The sequence below is a fragment of the Oncorhynchus gorbuscha genome, unplaced genomic scaffold, assembly GCF_021184085.1.
Source record: "Oncorhynchus gorbuscha isolate QuinsamMale2020 ecotype Even-year unplaced genomic scaffold, OgorEven_v1.0 Un_scaffold_1055, whole genome shotgun sequence".
In the NCBI taxonomy this organism is placed as follows: domain Eukaryota; kingdom Metazoa; phylum Chordata; class Actinopteri; order Salmoniformes; family Salmonidae; genus Oncorhynchus; species Oncorhynchus gorbuscha.
In genome coordinates this window covers 200,157-215,156 of record NW_025745955.1, presented here as the reverse complement: position 1 = coordinate 215,156, position 15,000 = coordinate 200,157, and the positions used below count along the sequence as shown (strand labels likewise).

Below are 15,000 nucleotides of genomic sequence, written 5' to 3'. Positions count from 1 at the left end.
GACAGATGACTCGGCAGAGCAACAGACAGGCGACTCGGCAGAGCAACAGACAGACAGGCGACTCGGCAGAGCAGAGTAAGACAGACAGACAGGCGACTCGGCAGAGCAGACAGACAGACAGGCGACTTCGGCGGCAGAGTAAGACAGACAGACAGGCGACTCAGAGTAAGACAGGGCAGAGTAAGACAGACAGACAGGCGACTCGGCAGAGTAAGACAGACAGCGACTCGGTAGAGCAAGACAGACAGACAGGCGACTCGGTAGAGTAAGACAGACAGACAGGCGACTCGGTAGAGCAAGACAGACAGACAGGCGACTCGGTAGAGCAACAGACAGACAGGCGACTCGGTAGAGCAACAGACAGGCGACTCGGTAGAGCAACAGACAGGCGACTCGGTAGAGCAACAGACAGGCGACTCGGTAGAGCAACAGACAGGCGACTCGGTAGAGCAACAGACAGGCGACTCGGTAGAGCAACAGGCAGGCGACTCGGTAGAGCAACAGGCAGGCGACTCGGTAGAGCAACAGGCAGGCGACTCGGTAGAGCAACAGACAGGCGACTCGGTAGAGCAACAGACAGGCGACTCGGTAGAGCAACACAGGCGACTCGGTAGAGCAACACAGGCGACTCGGTAGAGCAACACAGGCGACTCGGTAGAGCAACACAGGCGACTCGGTAGAGCAACACAGGCGACTCGGTAGAGCAACACAGGCGACTCGGTAGAGCAACACAGGCGACTCGGTAGAGTAACAGACAGACAGGCGACTCGGTAGAGTAACAGACACAGGCGACTCGGTAGAGTAACAACACAGGCGACTCGGTAGAGCAACAGACAGGCGACTCTGTAGGGTAGAGCAACAGACAGACAGGCGACTCGGCAGAGTAACAGACAGACAGGCGACTCGGTAGAGTAACAGACAGACAGGCGACTCTGTAGGGTAGAGCAACAGACAGACAGGCGACTCGGCAGAGTAACAGACAGACAGGCGACTCTGTAGTGTCAATTGATTCTTTATTTCTCCTGCAGCTGAATTAGACACATCATAGGTACATCCTCCATCTAATGACATAGGACCAATCCCAAATAGCACCCTAGACCCATGACAGTGAACCATGGGCCCATAGGGACACATCATAGGTACATCCTCCATCTAATGACATAGGACCCATCCCAAATAGCACCCTAGACCCTTGACAGTGAACCATGGGCCCATAGGGACACATCATAGGTACATCCTCCATCTAATGACATAGGACCAATCCCAAATAGCACCCTAGACCCATGACAGTGAACTATTTCTGACCATGGGCCCATAGGGACACATCACAGAGGATAGCCGCTATAGGACTCTGGTATAAAGTAGTGCACAATATAGGGAATAGTGTGCCATCTGGTCACATTGCCTACACAGCACATCCTTCAATGGTAACTTAGTGTTGTAGTGCCGAAGTCGTTTCAGAGACAAAACACCTGTTATTATTATTATTATTACATTTAAATGAAAAAAACACACTGATGTGGAATGTGGTACATCCCGGGTCGTCAAGTTGACCTATGACCCTTCGTTTACATAAACATCCCAGGGTCGTCAAGTTGACCTATGACCCTTCGTTTACATAAACAAACAATCAGCGGTAATGTCAGCTCAGAGAGGGTGTGTGTGTGTCGGTGTGTGTGTGTGTCATTGTGTGTGTGTGTGTGTCGGTGTGTGTGTGTGTGTGTGTGTGTCGTCAGTGCTTTTTTAATCAGATACTTCTTAGCGTGGTCAGACTGTTACTGGCCGCTTGGAGGGGGGTTGTCAGGGAAACGGGATGGGGGGTTGTCAGGGAAACGGGATGGGGGTTGTTTAGCTGGTCCTTCACATGATCCTCAGCCCCTGGATGGACGCCTCCAGACTCTGAGGAGACAACAACACATTGGTCAATAACAGAGTCCTCTGTCCATAACAGTCTACTGACTAAGTCTGGTCTTCAGCCCCCCATGTTGTCCTCTGTCCATAACAGTCTACTGACTAAGTCTGGTCTTCAGCCCCCATGTTGTCCTCTGTCCATAACAGTCTACTGACTAAGTCTGGTCTTCAGCCCCCATGTTGTCCTCTGTCCATAACAGTCTACTGACTAAGTCTGGTCTTCAGCCCCCATGTTGTCCTCTGTCCATAACAGTCCACTGACTAAGTCTGGTCTTCAGCCCCCATGTTGTCCTCTGTCCATAACAGTCTACTGACTAAGTCTGGTCTTCAGCCCCCCATGTTGTCCTCTGTCCATAACAGTCTACTGACTAAGTCTGGTCTTCAGCTGAGGGCCACGTTGTCCTCTGTCCATAACAGTCTACTGACTAAGTCTGGTCTTCAGCTGGGGGCCATGTTGTCCTCTGTCCATAACAGTCTACTGACTAAGTCTGGTCTTCAGCCCCCCATGTTGTCCTCTGTCCATAACAGTCTACTGACTAAGTCTGGTCTTCAGCCCCCATGTTGTCCTCTGTCCATAACAGTCCACTGACTAAGTCTGGTCTTCAGCTGAGGGCCATGTTGTCCTCTGTCCATAACAGTCTACTGACTAAGTCTGGTCTTCAGCTGAGGGCCACGTTGTCCTCTGTCCATAACAGTCCACTGACTAAGTCTGGTCTTCAGCCCCCATGTTGTCCTCTGTCCATAACAGTCTACTGACTAAGTCTGGTCTTCAGCTGAGGGCCATGTTGTCCTCTGTCCATAACAGTCTGGTCTTCAGCCCCCTACTGACTAAGTCTGGTCTTCAGCTGAGGGCCATGTTGTCCTCTGTCTATAACAGTCTACTGACTAAGTCTGGTCTTCAGCCCCCATGTTGTCCTCTGTCCATAACAGTCTACTGACTAAGTCTGGTCTTCAGCCCCCATGTTGTCCTCTGTCCATAACAGTCCACTGACTAAGTCTGGTCTTCAGCTGAGGGCCATGTTGTCCTCTGTCCATAACAGTCTACTGACTAAGTCTGGTCTTCAGCTGAGGGCCATGTTGTCCTCTGTCCATAACAGTCCACTGACTAAGTCTGGTCTTCAGCTGAGGGCCATGTTGTCCTCTGTCCATAACAGTCTAGTGACTAAGTCTGGTCTTCAGCTGAGGGCCATGTTGTCCTCTGTCCATAACAGTCTACTGACTAAGTCTGGTCTTCAGCTGAGGGCCATGTTGTCCTCTGTCCATAACAGTCTACTGACTAAGTCTGGTCTTCAGCTGAGGGCCATGTTGTCCTCTGTCCATAACAGTCTACTGACTAAGTCTGGTCTTCAGCTGAGGGCCACGTTGTCCTCTGTCCATAACAGTCTACTGACTAAGTCTGGTCTTCAGCTGAGGGCCATGTTGTCCTCTGTCCATAACAGTCTAGTGACTAAGTCTGGTCTTCAGCTGAGGGCCATGTTGTCCTCTGTCCATAACAGTCTACTGACTAAGTCTGGTCTTCAGCTGAGGGCCACGTTGTCCTCTGTCCATAACAGTCTACTGACTAAGTCTGGTCTTCAGCTGAGGGCCACGTTGTCCTCTGTCCATAACAGTCTACTGACTAAGTCTGGTCTTCAGCTGAGGGCCATGTTGTCCTCTGTCCATACTGACTAAGTCTGGTCTTCAGCTGAGGGCCACGTTGTCCTCTGTCCATAACAGTCCACTGACTAAGTCTGGTCTTCAGCTGAGGGCCACGTTGTCCTCTGTCCATAACAGTCTACTGACTAAGTCTGGTCTTCAGCTGGGGGCCACGTTGTCCTCTGTCCATAACAGTCTACTGACTAAGTCTGGTCTTCAGCTGAGGGCCATGTTGTCCTCTGTCCATAACAGTCTACTGACTAAGTCTGGTCTTCAGCTGAGGGCCATGTTGTCCTCTGTCCATAACAGTCCACTGACTAAGTCTGGTCTTCAGCTGAGGGCCATGTTGTCCTCTGTCCATAACAGTCCACTGACTAAGTCTGGTCTTCAGCCCCCCATGTTGTCCTCTGTCCATAACAGTCTACTGACTAAGTCTGGTCTTCAGCTGAGGGCCATGTTGTCCTCTGTCCATAACAGTCTACTGACTAAGTCTGGTCTTCAGCTGAGGGCCACGTTGTCCTCTGTCCATAACTAAGTCTGGTCTTCACTGACGTTGTCCTCTGTCCATAAAGTCTGGTCTGGTCTTCAGCTGAGGGCCACGTTGTCCTCTGTCCATAACAGTCTACTGACTAAGTCTGGTCTTCAGCCCCCATGTTGTCCTCTGTCCATAACAGTCCACTGACTAAGTCTGGTCTTCAGCTGAGGGCCACGTTGTCCTCTGTCCATAACAGTCTACTGACAGTCTGGTCTTCAGCTGAGGGCCACGTTGTCCTCTGTCCATAACAGTCTACTGACTAAGTCTGGTCTTCAGCCCCCATGTTGTCCTCTGTCCATAACAGTCCACTGACTAAGTCTGGTCTTCAGCTGAGGGCCACGTTGTCCTCTGTCCATAACTGACTAAGTCTGGTCTTCAGCTGAGGGCCACGTTGTCCTCTGTCCATAACAGTCTACTGACTAAGTCTGGTCTTCAGCTGAGGGCCACGTTGTCCTCTGTCCATAACAGTCTACTGACTAAGTCTGGTCTTCAGCTGAGGGCCATGTTGTCCTCTGTCCATACCGACCAGGAATGTGTCTCTGTCTGTGCGTCTCTGTCTGTGCGTCTCTGTCTGTGCGTCTCTGTCTGTGCGTCTCTGTCTGTGCGTCTCTGTCTGTGCGTCTCTGTCTGTGCGTCTCTGTCTGTGCGTCTCTGTCTGTGCGTCTCTGTCTGTGCGTCTCTGTCGTGTGTCTCTGTGTGTCTCTGTGTGTCTGTGTGTCTGTGTGTCTGTGTGTCTGTGTGTCTCTGTCTCTGTGTCTCTGTCTGTGTGTCTCTGTGTGTGTCTCTGTCTCTGTGTCTCTGTCTCTGTGTCTCTGTCTGTGTGTCTCTGTCTGTGTGTCTCTGTCTGTGTGTCTCTGTCTGTGTGTCTCTGTCTGTGTGTCTCTGTCTGTGTGTCTCTGTCTGTGTGTCTCTGTCTGTGTCTCTCTGTCTGTCTGTGTCTCTGTCTGTGTCTCTGTCTGTCTGTGCGTCTCTGTCTGTGCGTCTCTGTCTGTGCGTCTCTGTCTGTGCGTCTCTGTCTGTGTGTCTCTGTCTGTGTGTCTCTGTCTGTGTGTCTCTGTCTGTGTGTCTCTGTCTGTGTGTCTCTGTGTGTCTGTTACCTTGAAGTCCCAGATGGTCATGGCTCCATCGATGCCCGTGGTGCAGAACTTACGACAGTCAGACTGGTCTCCCTCATAGATAGAGACCTGACTGGAGAGACAATATAACAGGGTCAGACTGGTCTCCCTCATAGATAGAGACCTGACTGGAGAGACAATATAACAGGGTCAGACTGGTCTCCCTCATAGATAGAGACCTGACTGGAGAGACAATATAACAGGGTCAGACAGTCCCTCTGGTCTCCCTCATAGATAGAGACCTGACTGGAGAGACAATATAACAGGGTCAGACTGGTCTCCCTCATAGATAGAGACCTGACTGGAGAGACAATATAACAGGGTCAGTCTCCCTCATAGATAGAGACCTGACTGGAGAGACAATATAACTCTGGTCTCCCTCATAGATAGAGACCTGACTGGAGAGACAATATAACAGGGTCAGACAGTCCCTCTGGTCTCCTCATAGATAGAGACCTGACTGGAGAGACAATATAACAGGTCAGACTGGTCTCCCTCATAGATAGAGACCTATAATAATATAATAATAATAATATATAATAAACAGCAGGTCAAAGACTTACAGTCATGTGTGCATACATTCTACGTATGGGTGGTCCCGGGTCGAACCCACTACCCTGGCGTTACAAGCGCCTCTCTACCAACTAGATAGAGACCAGACTGGAGAGACAATATAACAGGGTCAGAGTCCCTCTGGTCTCCCTCATAGATAGAGACCTGACTGGAGAGACAATATAACAGGGTCAGACTGGTCTCCCTCATAGATAGAGACCTGACTGGAGAGACAATATAACAGGGTCAGTCCCTCTGGTCTCCCTCATAGATAGAGACCTGACTGGAGAGACAATATAAACACTGGTCTCCCTCATAGATAGGTCAGACAATATGGTCAGACTGGTCTCCCTCATAGATAGAGACCTGACTGAGAGACAATATAACAGGGTCAGACAGTCCCTCTGGTCTCCCTCATAGATAGAGACCTGACTGGAGAGACAATATAACAGGGTCAGACTGGTCTCCCTCATAGATAGAGACCTGACTGGAGAGACAATATAACAGGGTCAGACTGGTCTCCCTCATAGATAGAGACCTGACTGGAGAGACAATATAACAGGGTCAGAGTCCCTCTGGTCTCCCTCATAGATAGAGACCTGACTGGAGAGACAATATAACAGGTCAGACTGGTCTCCCTCATAGATAGAGACCTGACTGGAGAGACAATATAACAGGGTCAGACTGGTCTCCCTCATAGTAGAGACCCTCTGGTCTCTCCCTCATAGATAGAGACCTGACTGGAGAGACAATATAACAGGGTCAGACAGTCCCTCTGGTCTCCCTCATAGATAGAGACCTGACTGGAGAGACAATATAACAGGGTCAGACAGTCCCTCTGGTCTCCCTCATAGATAGAGACCTGACTGGAGAGACAATATAACAGGGTCAGACTGGTCCCCTCATAGATAGAGACCTGACTGGAGAGACAATATAACAGGGTCAGACTGGTCTCCCTCATAGATAGAGACCTGACTGGAGAGACAATATAACAGGGTCAGACAGTCCCTCTGGTCTCCTCAGAGATAAACACTACAGTCGTGGCCAAAAGTTGAGAATGACACAAATATTCATTTTCAAAGTCTGCTGCCTCAGTTTGTATGATGGCAATTTGCATATACTCCAGAATGTTATGAAGAGTGATCAGATTAATTGCAAAGTCCCTAATCGCCATGCAAATTAACTGAATCCCCCCCAAAAACATTTCCACTGCATTGCAGCCCTGCCACAAAAGGACCAGCTGACATCATGTCAGTGATTCTCTCGTTAACACAGTTGTGAGTGTTGACGAGGACAAGGCTGGAGATCACTCTGTCATGCTGATTGAGTTCGAATAACAGACTGGAAGCTTCAAAAGGAGGGTGGTGCTTGGAATCATTGTTCTTCCTCTGTCAACCATGGTTACCTGCAAGGAAACACGTGCCATCATAATTTCTTTGCAATAAAAGGGTTTCACAGGCCAGGATATTGCTGCCAGTGTGATTGTACCTAAATCAAATATTAATCGGATCATCAAGAACTTCAAGGAGAGTGGTTCAATTGTTGTGAAGAAGGCTTCAGGGCGCCCAAGAAAGTCCAGCGAGCGCCAGGACCGTCTCCTAAAGTTGATTCAGCTGCGGGATCGGTGCACCACCAGTACAGAGCTGCTCAGGAATGGCAGCAGCCAGGTGTGAGTGCATCTGCACGCACAGTGAGGGGAAGACTTTTTGAGGATGGCCTGGTGTCAAGAAGGGCAGCAAATAAGCCACTTCTCTCCAGGAAAAACATCAGGGACAGACTGAGATTCTGCCAAGGGTACAGGGATTGGACTGCTGAGGACTGGGGTAAAGTCATTGTCCCCTTTCCGAATGTTTGGGGCATCCGGTAAAAAGCTTGTCTGGAGAAGACCAGGTGAGCGCTACCATCAGTACTGTGTCATGCCAACAGTAAAGCATCCTGAGACCATTCATGTGTGGGGTTGCTTCTCAGCCAAGGGAGTGGGCTCACTCACAATGTTGCCTAAGAACACAGCCATGAATAAAGAATGGTACCAACACATCCTCCGAGAGCAACTTCTCCCAACTATCCAGGAACAGTTTGGTGACGAACAATGCCTTTTCCAGCATGATGGAGCAACTTGCCATAAGGCAAAAGTGGTAACTAAGTGGCTCGGGGAACAAAACATCGATATTTTGGGTCCATGGCCAGGAATCTCCCCAGACCTTAATCCCATCGAGAACTTGTGGTCAATCCTCAAGAGGCGGGTGGACAAACAAAATCCCACAAATTCTGACAAACTCCAAGCATTGATTATGCAAGAATGGGCTGCCATCAGTCAGGATGAGGCCCAGAAGTTAATTGACAGCATGCCAGGGCAGATTGCAGAGGTCTTGAAAAAGAAGGGTCAACACTGCAAATATTGACTCTTTGCATCAACTTCATGTAATTGTCAATAAAAGTGTTTGACACTTATGAAATGCTTGTAATTATACTTCACTATTCCATAGTAACATCTGACTAAAATATCTAAAGACACTGAAGCAGCAAACTTTGTGGAAATTAATATTTGTGTCATTCTCAAAACTTTTGGCCATGACTAGAGACAATAGAACAGGTGCAGTGTGTGTGTGTGTGTGTGTGTGTGTGTGTGTGTGTGTGTGTGTGTGTGTGTTCTGTGTGTCTGTGTGGGCTGTGTGTGTGTGTCCTACGTGATGGAGTTCTGTGCAGTGTCTCCAGGGCTGTGTGTGTGTGTGTGTGTGTGTGTGTGTGTCCTACGTGATGGAGTTCTGGTGCAGTGTCTCCAGGGCTGTGTGTGTGTGTGTGTGTGTGTGTGTGTGTGTGTGTGTGTGTGTGTGTGTGTGTGTGTGTGTGTGTGTGTGTGTGTGTGTGTGTGTGTGTGTGTGTGTGTGTGTGTGTGTGTGTGTGTGTGTCCTACGTGATGGGTTCTGTGCAGTGTGTCCAGGGCTGTGTGTCCTCTGTGGTCGCTCTGTGTCATGTTTCTGAAACGCTCCATAGCGGAGATGTTTCTAGTGATGGAGGCTTTGTGTCCAGCTTGGGAGACAAACTCAGGGACCCCCCCGTCATCACAACGGACAGCATGGGACAACAGTTGACCCTGAGACAGACGGGAGAGAGACAGACAGACCAGGGACCCCGTCATCACAACGGAACAGCATGGGACAACAGTCATGACCCTGGAGAGACGGAGAGAGAGAGACAGACGGAGAGAGAGAGACAGACGGAGAGAGAGAGTTTCGAGAGAGAGAGACAGACGGAGAGAGAGAGACAGAGCGGAGAGAGAGAGACTACGGAGATGGAGGCTTTGAGAGAGAGACAGACGGAGAGAGAGGCAGCAGCGGAGAGAGAGAGACAGACAGAGAGAGAGAGACAGACAGAGAGAGAGACAGACAGAGAGAGAGAGACAGACAGACTCCAGACAGAGACAGACAGAGAACAGACATGGAGACAGACAGACAGAGACCCTGAGGAGAGACAGACGGAGAGAGACAGACAGAGAGGGACAGAGACCCAGACAGAGACAGAGACGCGTCAAGGGACCCTCCGTCATCACAGACAGACAGGGGGAGACAGACAGCACGGGGAGACAGAGAGACAGACAGACACGGGAGACAGAGAGAGACAGACAGACACGGGGAGACAGAGAGACAGACAGACACGGGGGGAGACAGAGAGAGACAGACAGACACGGGGAGACAGAGAGAGACACAGACACGGGGAGACAGAGAGAGACAGACAGACACGGGGAGACAGAGAGAGACAGACAGACACGGGGAGACAGAGAGAGACAGACAGACACGGGGAGACAGAGAGAGACACGGGGAGACAGAGACAGACACGGGGAGACAGAGACAGACACGGGGAGACAGAGAGAGACACGGGGAGACAGAGAGAGACACGGGGAGACAGAGACACGGGGAGACAGAGACACGGGGAGACAGAGACACGGGGAGACAGAGACACGGGGAGACAGAGACACGGGGAGACAGAGACACGGGGAGACAGAGACACGGGGAGACAGAGACACGGGGAGACAGAGACACGGGGAGACAGAGACACGGGGAGACAGAGACACGGGGAGACAGAGAGACACGGGGAGACAGAGAGACACGGGGAGACAGAGAGACACTGGGAGACAGAGAGACACGGGGAGACAGAGAGACACGGGGAGACAGAGAGACACGGGGAGACAGAGAGACACGGGGAGACAGAGAGACACGGGGAGACAGAGACACGGGGAGACAGAGACACGGGGAGACAGAGAGACAGACAGAGAGACTTACCGCTGCCACCACGCTGTTCTCAGAGATGAAGAGAACACTGAGCAGAGGGAGGAACTCTGTCTTCAACTGAGACGGACTGAAACACACACACACACACACACACACACAGATCATTGAACAGAACGACCGAGTTCCACCCACAGTAACACCCCCAGAGAGACTCACGTGGATCCCTTGGTACCCCCAGAGAGACTCACGTGATCCCTTGTACCCCCAGAGAGACTCACGTGGATCCCTTGGTACCCCCAGAGAGACTCACGTAGATCCCATGATACCCCCCCAGAGAGACACGTAGATCCCTTGATACCCCCCAGAGAGACACGTAGATCCCTTGATACCCCCAGAGAGACACGTAGATCCCTTGATACCCCCCAGAGAGACACGTAGATCCCTTGATACCCCCAGAGAGACTCACGTGATCCCTTGATCCCCCCAGAGAGACACGTAGATCCCTTGATACCCCCAGAGAGACACGTAGATCCCTTGGTACCCCCAGAGAGACTCACGATCCCTTGGTACCCCCCAGAGACTCACGTGATCCTTGGTACCCCCCCCAGAGAGACTCACGAGATCCCTTGGAACCCACCCCAGAGAGACTCACGTAGATCCCTTGATACCCCAGAGAGACCCGTAGATCCCTTGGTACCCCCCCCCAGAGAGACTCACGTAGATCCCTTGGTACCCCCCCCAGAGACTCACGGGATCCCTTGGCACTTCAGAGAGAGACTCACGTGGGATCCCTTTGGTACCATCCAGAGAGACTCACGTAGATCCCTTTACTCCCCCAGAGAGACTCACGAGATCCCTTGGTACCCCCCGCAGAGAGGCTCACATCCCTTGGTACCCCCCCCCAGAGAGACTCACGTGGATCCCTTTGGTACCCCCCCCAGAGAGACTCACGTGATCCCTTGGTACCCCCAGAGAGACTCACGTGGATCCCTTGGTACTCCCCCCAGAGAGACTCATGAGATCCCTTGGTACCCCCCAGAGAGACTCACGAGATCCCTTGTACCGTCCACCAGTAACCCCAGAGAGACAGTAACCCCCAGAGAGACTCACGTGATCCCTTGGTACCATCCACCACAGTAACAGTGGAGTCGCAGGAGACCCAGGCCAGTCTGTTACCAGACGAGGAGAAGGACACAGAGTGGACCCATCCTCCCCCGGCACCCCCAACTCAGCCAGCACTGCCCCAAATGGCATCTTGACCCCCAGGGGTGGGGCCCTCGGGCCCCTCCACCTCCTGATGTAGGCCGAGAAAACCCTGGGGAGAGAGAGGGGGGTATATATTATAACCACTGATCAGGGGGCCGTACGTATCAATACCTACTGATCAGGGTCCGTACGACTGTCACCTACTGATCAGGGGTCCATTTATCAATACCTACTGATCAGGGGGCCGCATTTATCAATACCTACCGGGATCAGGGGTCCGTACATATCAATACCTACTGATCAGGGTCCGTACGCATCAATACCTACTGATCAGGGGTCCGTATTTATCAATAATACCTACTGATCAGGGGCCGATCATCAGTTTATCAATACCTACTGATCATCAGGGTCCACGTCCCGATCAGGGGGCCCGCACGCATCAATACCTACTGATCAGGGGTCCGTACGCACGTAATACCTACTGATCAGGGGCCGTACGTATCAATAATACCTACTGATCAGGGGGCCGTACGTATCAATACCTACTGATCAGGGGGCCGTACGTATCAATACCTACTGATCAGGGGTCCGTACGTATCAATACCTACTGATCAGGGGTCCGTACGTATCAATACCTACTGATCAGGGGGCCGTACGTATCAATAACTACTGATCAGGAGGCTGTACGTATCAATAACTACTGATCCCCTACCGAGAGACGCTGTGTGAATATAGACCCTGATCCTAGATTCAACACTCCTACTGAGAGACCCAGGTATCTTATGTATAAAGACCACTGATGAGGCTGGTCTGTCTCGCTCTCTACTGATGAGGCTGAAACATGGTCTCTGACGGTCTCTCTCTTTACTGATGAGGCTGAAACATGGTCTCTGACGGTCTCTCTACTGATGAGGCTGAAACATGGTCTCTGACGGTCTCTCTCTCTACTGATGAGGCTGAAACATGGTCTGTGACGGTCTCTCTCTCTACTGATGAGGCTGAAACATGGTCTGTCTCTACTGATGAGGCTGAAACATGGTCTGTGACGGTCTCTCTCTACTGATGAGGCTGAAACATGGTCTCTGACGGTCTGTCTCTACTGATGAGGCTGAAACATGGTCTCTGACGGTCTCTCTCTCTACTGATGAGGCTGAAACATGGTCTGTGACGGTCTCTCTCTCTACTGATGAGGCTGAAACATGGTCTGTGACGGTCTCTCTCTACTGATGAGGCTGAAACATGGTCTCTGACGGTCTCTCTACTGATGAGGCTGAAACATGGTCTGTGACGGTCTGTCTCTACTGATGAGGCTGAAACATGGTCTCTGACGGTCCCTCTCTCTACTGATGAGGCTGAAACAGGTCTGTGACGGCCTCTCTCTACTGATGAGGCTGAAACATGGTCTCTGGACGGTCTCTACTGATGAGGCTGAAACATGGTCTGAGGCTGAAACATGGGTCTCTCTCTACTGATGAGGCTGAAACATGGCTCTGGGTCTCTACTGATGAGGCTGAAACATGGTCTGTCTCTCTACTGATGAGGCTGAAACATGGTGACGGTACAGTCTCTTACTGATGAGGTCTGTCTCTCTACTGATGAGGCTGAAACATGGTCTCTGACAGTCTCTTTCTCTACTGATGAGGCTGAAACATGGTCTCTGACGGTCTCTCTCTACTGATGAGGCTGAAACATGGTCTGTGACGGTCTGTCTCTCTCTACTGATGAGGCTGAAACATGGTCTGTGACGGTCTCTCTCTCTACCTGCATTTGAAGTCACAGGATCCAGCCGCCAGCAGCACGTTGTTAGGATGCCAGTCCAGACTGAGGACGGTGGAACGGATCGGCTTCTTGATGTGCTTACTCACCCACCTGACACACACACACACACACACACACACACACACACATACACATTTAAAGAGTACAAAACTATTTAGCCTGCTTCTCCCCCTCTCTCTCAACCCCTCCTCACCAGTCATTATCAGACTCGAAGTATCAGACTGATATGAGTCAGTCCTGTCTAGTCCTCACCAGTCGTTATCAGACTGATATGAGTCAGTCCTGTCTAGTCCTCACCAGTCGTTATCAGACTGATATGAGTCCAGTCTGTCTGATCCCTCTGATCGTTATCAGACTGATATGAGTCAGTCCTGTCTAGTCCTCACCAGTCGTTATCAGACTGATATGAGTCAGTCCTGTCTAGTCCTCACCAGTCGTTATCAGACTCAAAGTAACAGACTGATATGAGTCAGTCCTGTCTAGTCCTCACCAGTCGTTATCAGACTCGAAGTAACAGACTGATATGAGCCAGTCCTGTCTAGTCCTCACCAGTCGTTATCAGACTCGAAGTAACAGACTGATATGAGCCAGTCCTGTCTAGTCCTCACCAGTCGTTACCAGACTGATATGAGTCAGTCCTGTCTAGTCCTCACCAGTCGTTATCAGACTCAAAGTACCAGACTGATATGAGCCAGTCCTGTCTAGTCCTCACCAGTTGTTATCAGACTGATATGAGTCAGTCCTGTCTAGTCCTCACCAGTCGTTATCAGACTGATATGAGTCAGTCCTGTCTAGTCCTCACCAGTCATTATCAGACTGATATGAGTCAGTCCTGTCTAGTCCTCACCAGTCGTTATCAGACTGATATGAGTTAGTCCTGTCTAGTCCTCACCAGTCGTTACCAGACTGATATGAGTCAGTCCTGTCTAGTCCTCACCAGTTGTTATCAGACTGATATGAGTTAGTCCTGTCTAGTCCTCACCAGTCGTTATCAGACTGATATGAGTCAGTCCTGTCTAGTCCTCACCAGTCGTTATCAGACTGATATGAGTCAGTCCTGTCTAGTCCTCACCAGTCATTATCAGACTCGAAGTAACAGACTGATATGAGCCAGTCCTGTCTAGTCCTCACCAGTCGTTATCAGACTGATATGAGCCAGTCCTGTCTAGTCCTCACCAGTCGTTATCAGACTCGAAGTAACAGACTGATATGAGTCTGGCTCCGCTGCCCACAGCGAACTTGTTCTCCAGAGGAGACCACTTGACGAAGGTCGCAGCTCGGTTGATCCTCAGGATGACCAGCGTGGGCTTCCAGACGCCGTCCTTCAGGGACCAGACGTAGGCGTTACGATCCGCCCCACACGTCACGATACGGTCGGACTTAGGAGCCCAGTCGATACCTGGAGAGGGAGGGGTCAATGTAAACCTCTTAAAAACATCATCATGAATGTCCAGACGTTGTTAAATAAAAAATGTGTTTTAATCTATTCCTGTGATGTCATTTCCTGTGCCTAGTCTACCTGTGATGTCATTTCCTGTGCCTAGTCTACCTGTGATGTCATCTCCTGTGCCTAGTCTACCTGTGATGTCATCTCCTGTGCCTAGTCTACCTGTGATGTCATCTCCTGTGCCTAGTCTACCTGTGATGTCATCTCCTGTGCCTAGTCTACCTGTGATGTCATCTCCTGTGCCTAGTCTACCTGTGATGTCATCTCCTGTGACTAGTCTACCTGTGATGTCATCTCCTGTGCCTAGTCTACCTGTGATGTCATCTCCTGTGTCTAGTCTACCTGTGATGTCATCTCCTGTGTCTAGTCTACCTGTGATGTGTCCATTGTGCCTAGTCTACCTGTGATGTCATCTCCTGTGCCTAGTCTACCTGTGATGTCATCTCCTGTGCCTAGTCTACCTGTGATGTCATCTCCTGTGCCTAGTCTACCTGTGATGTCATTTCCTGTGCCTAGTCTACCTGTGATGTCATTTCCTGTGCCTAGTCTACCTGTGATGTCATTTCCTGTGCCTAGTCTACCTGTGATGTC

The 15,000-nt window shown here is 50.7% G+C and overlaps 1 pseudogene; it reads right to left on the bottom strand.

The window, feature by feature from the left end:
* Nucleotides 1–1,847: 1,847 nt before the first annotated feature.
* On the bottom strand, nt 1,848–14,912 carry LOC124021120 (annotated as a pseudogene).
* Between the last annotated feature and the right edge of the window lie 88 nt (nt 14,913–15,000).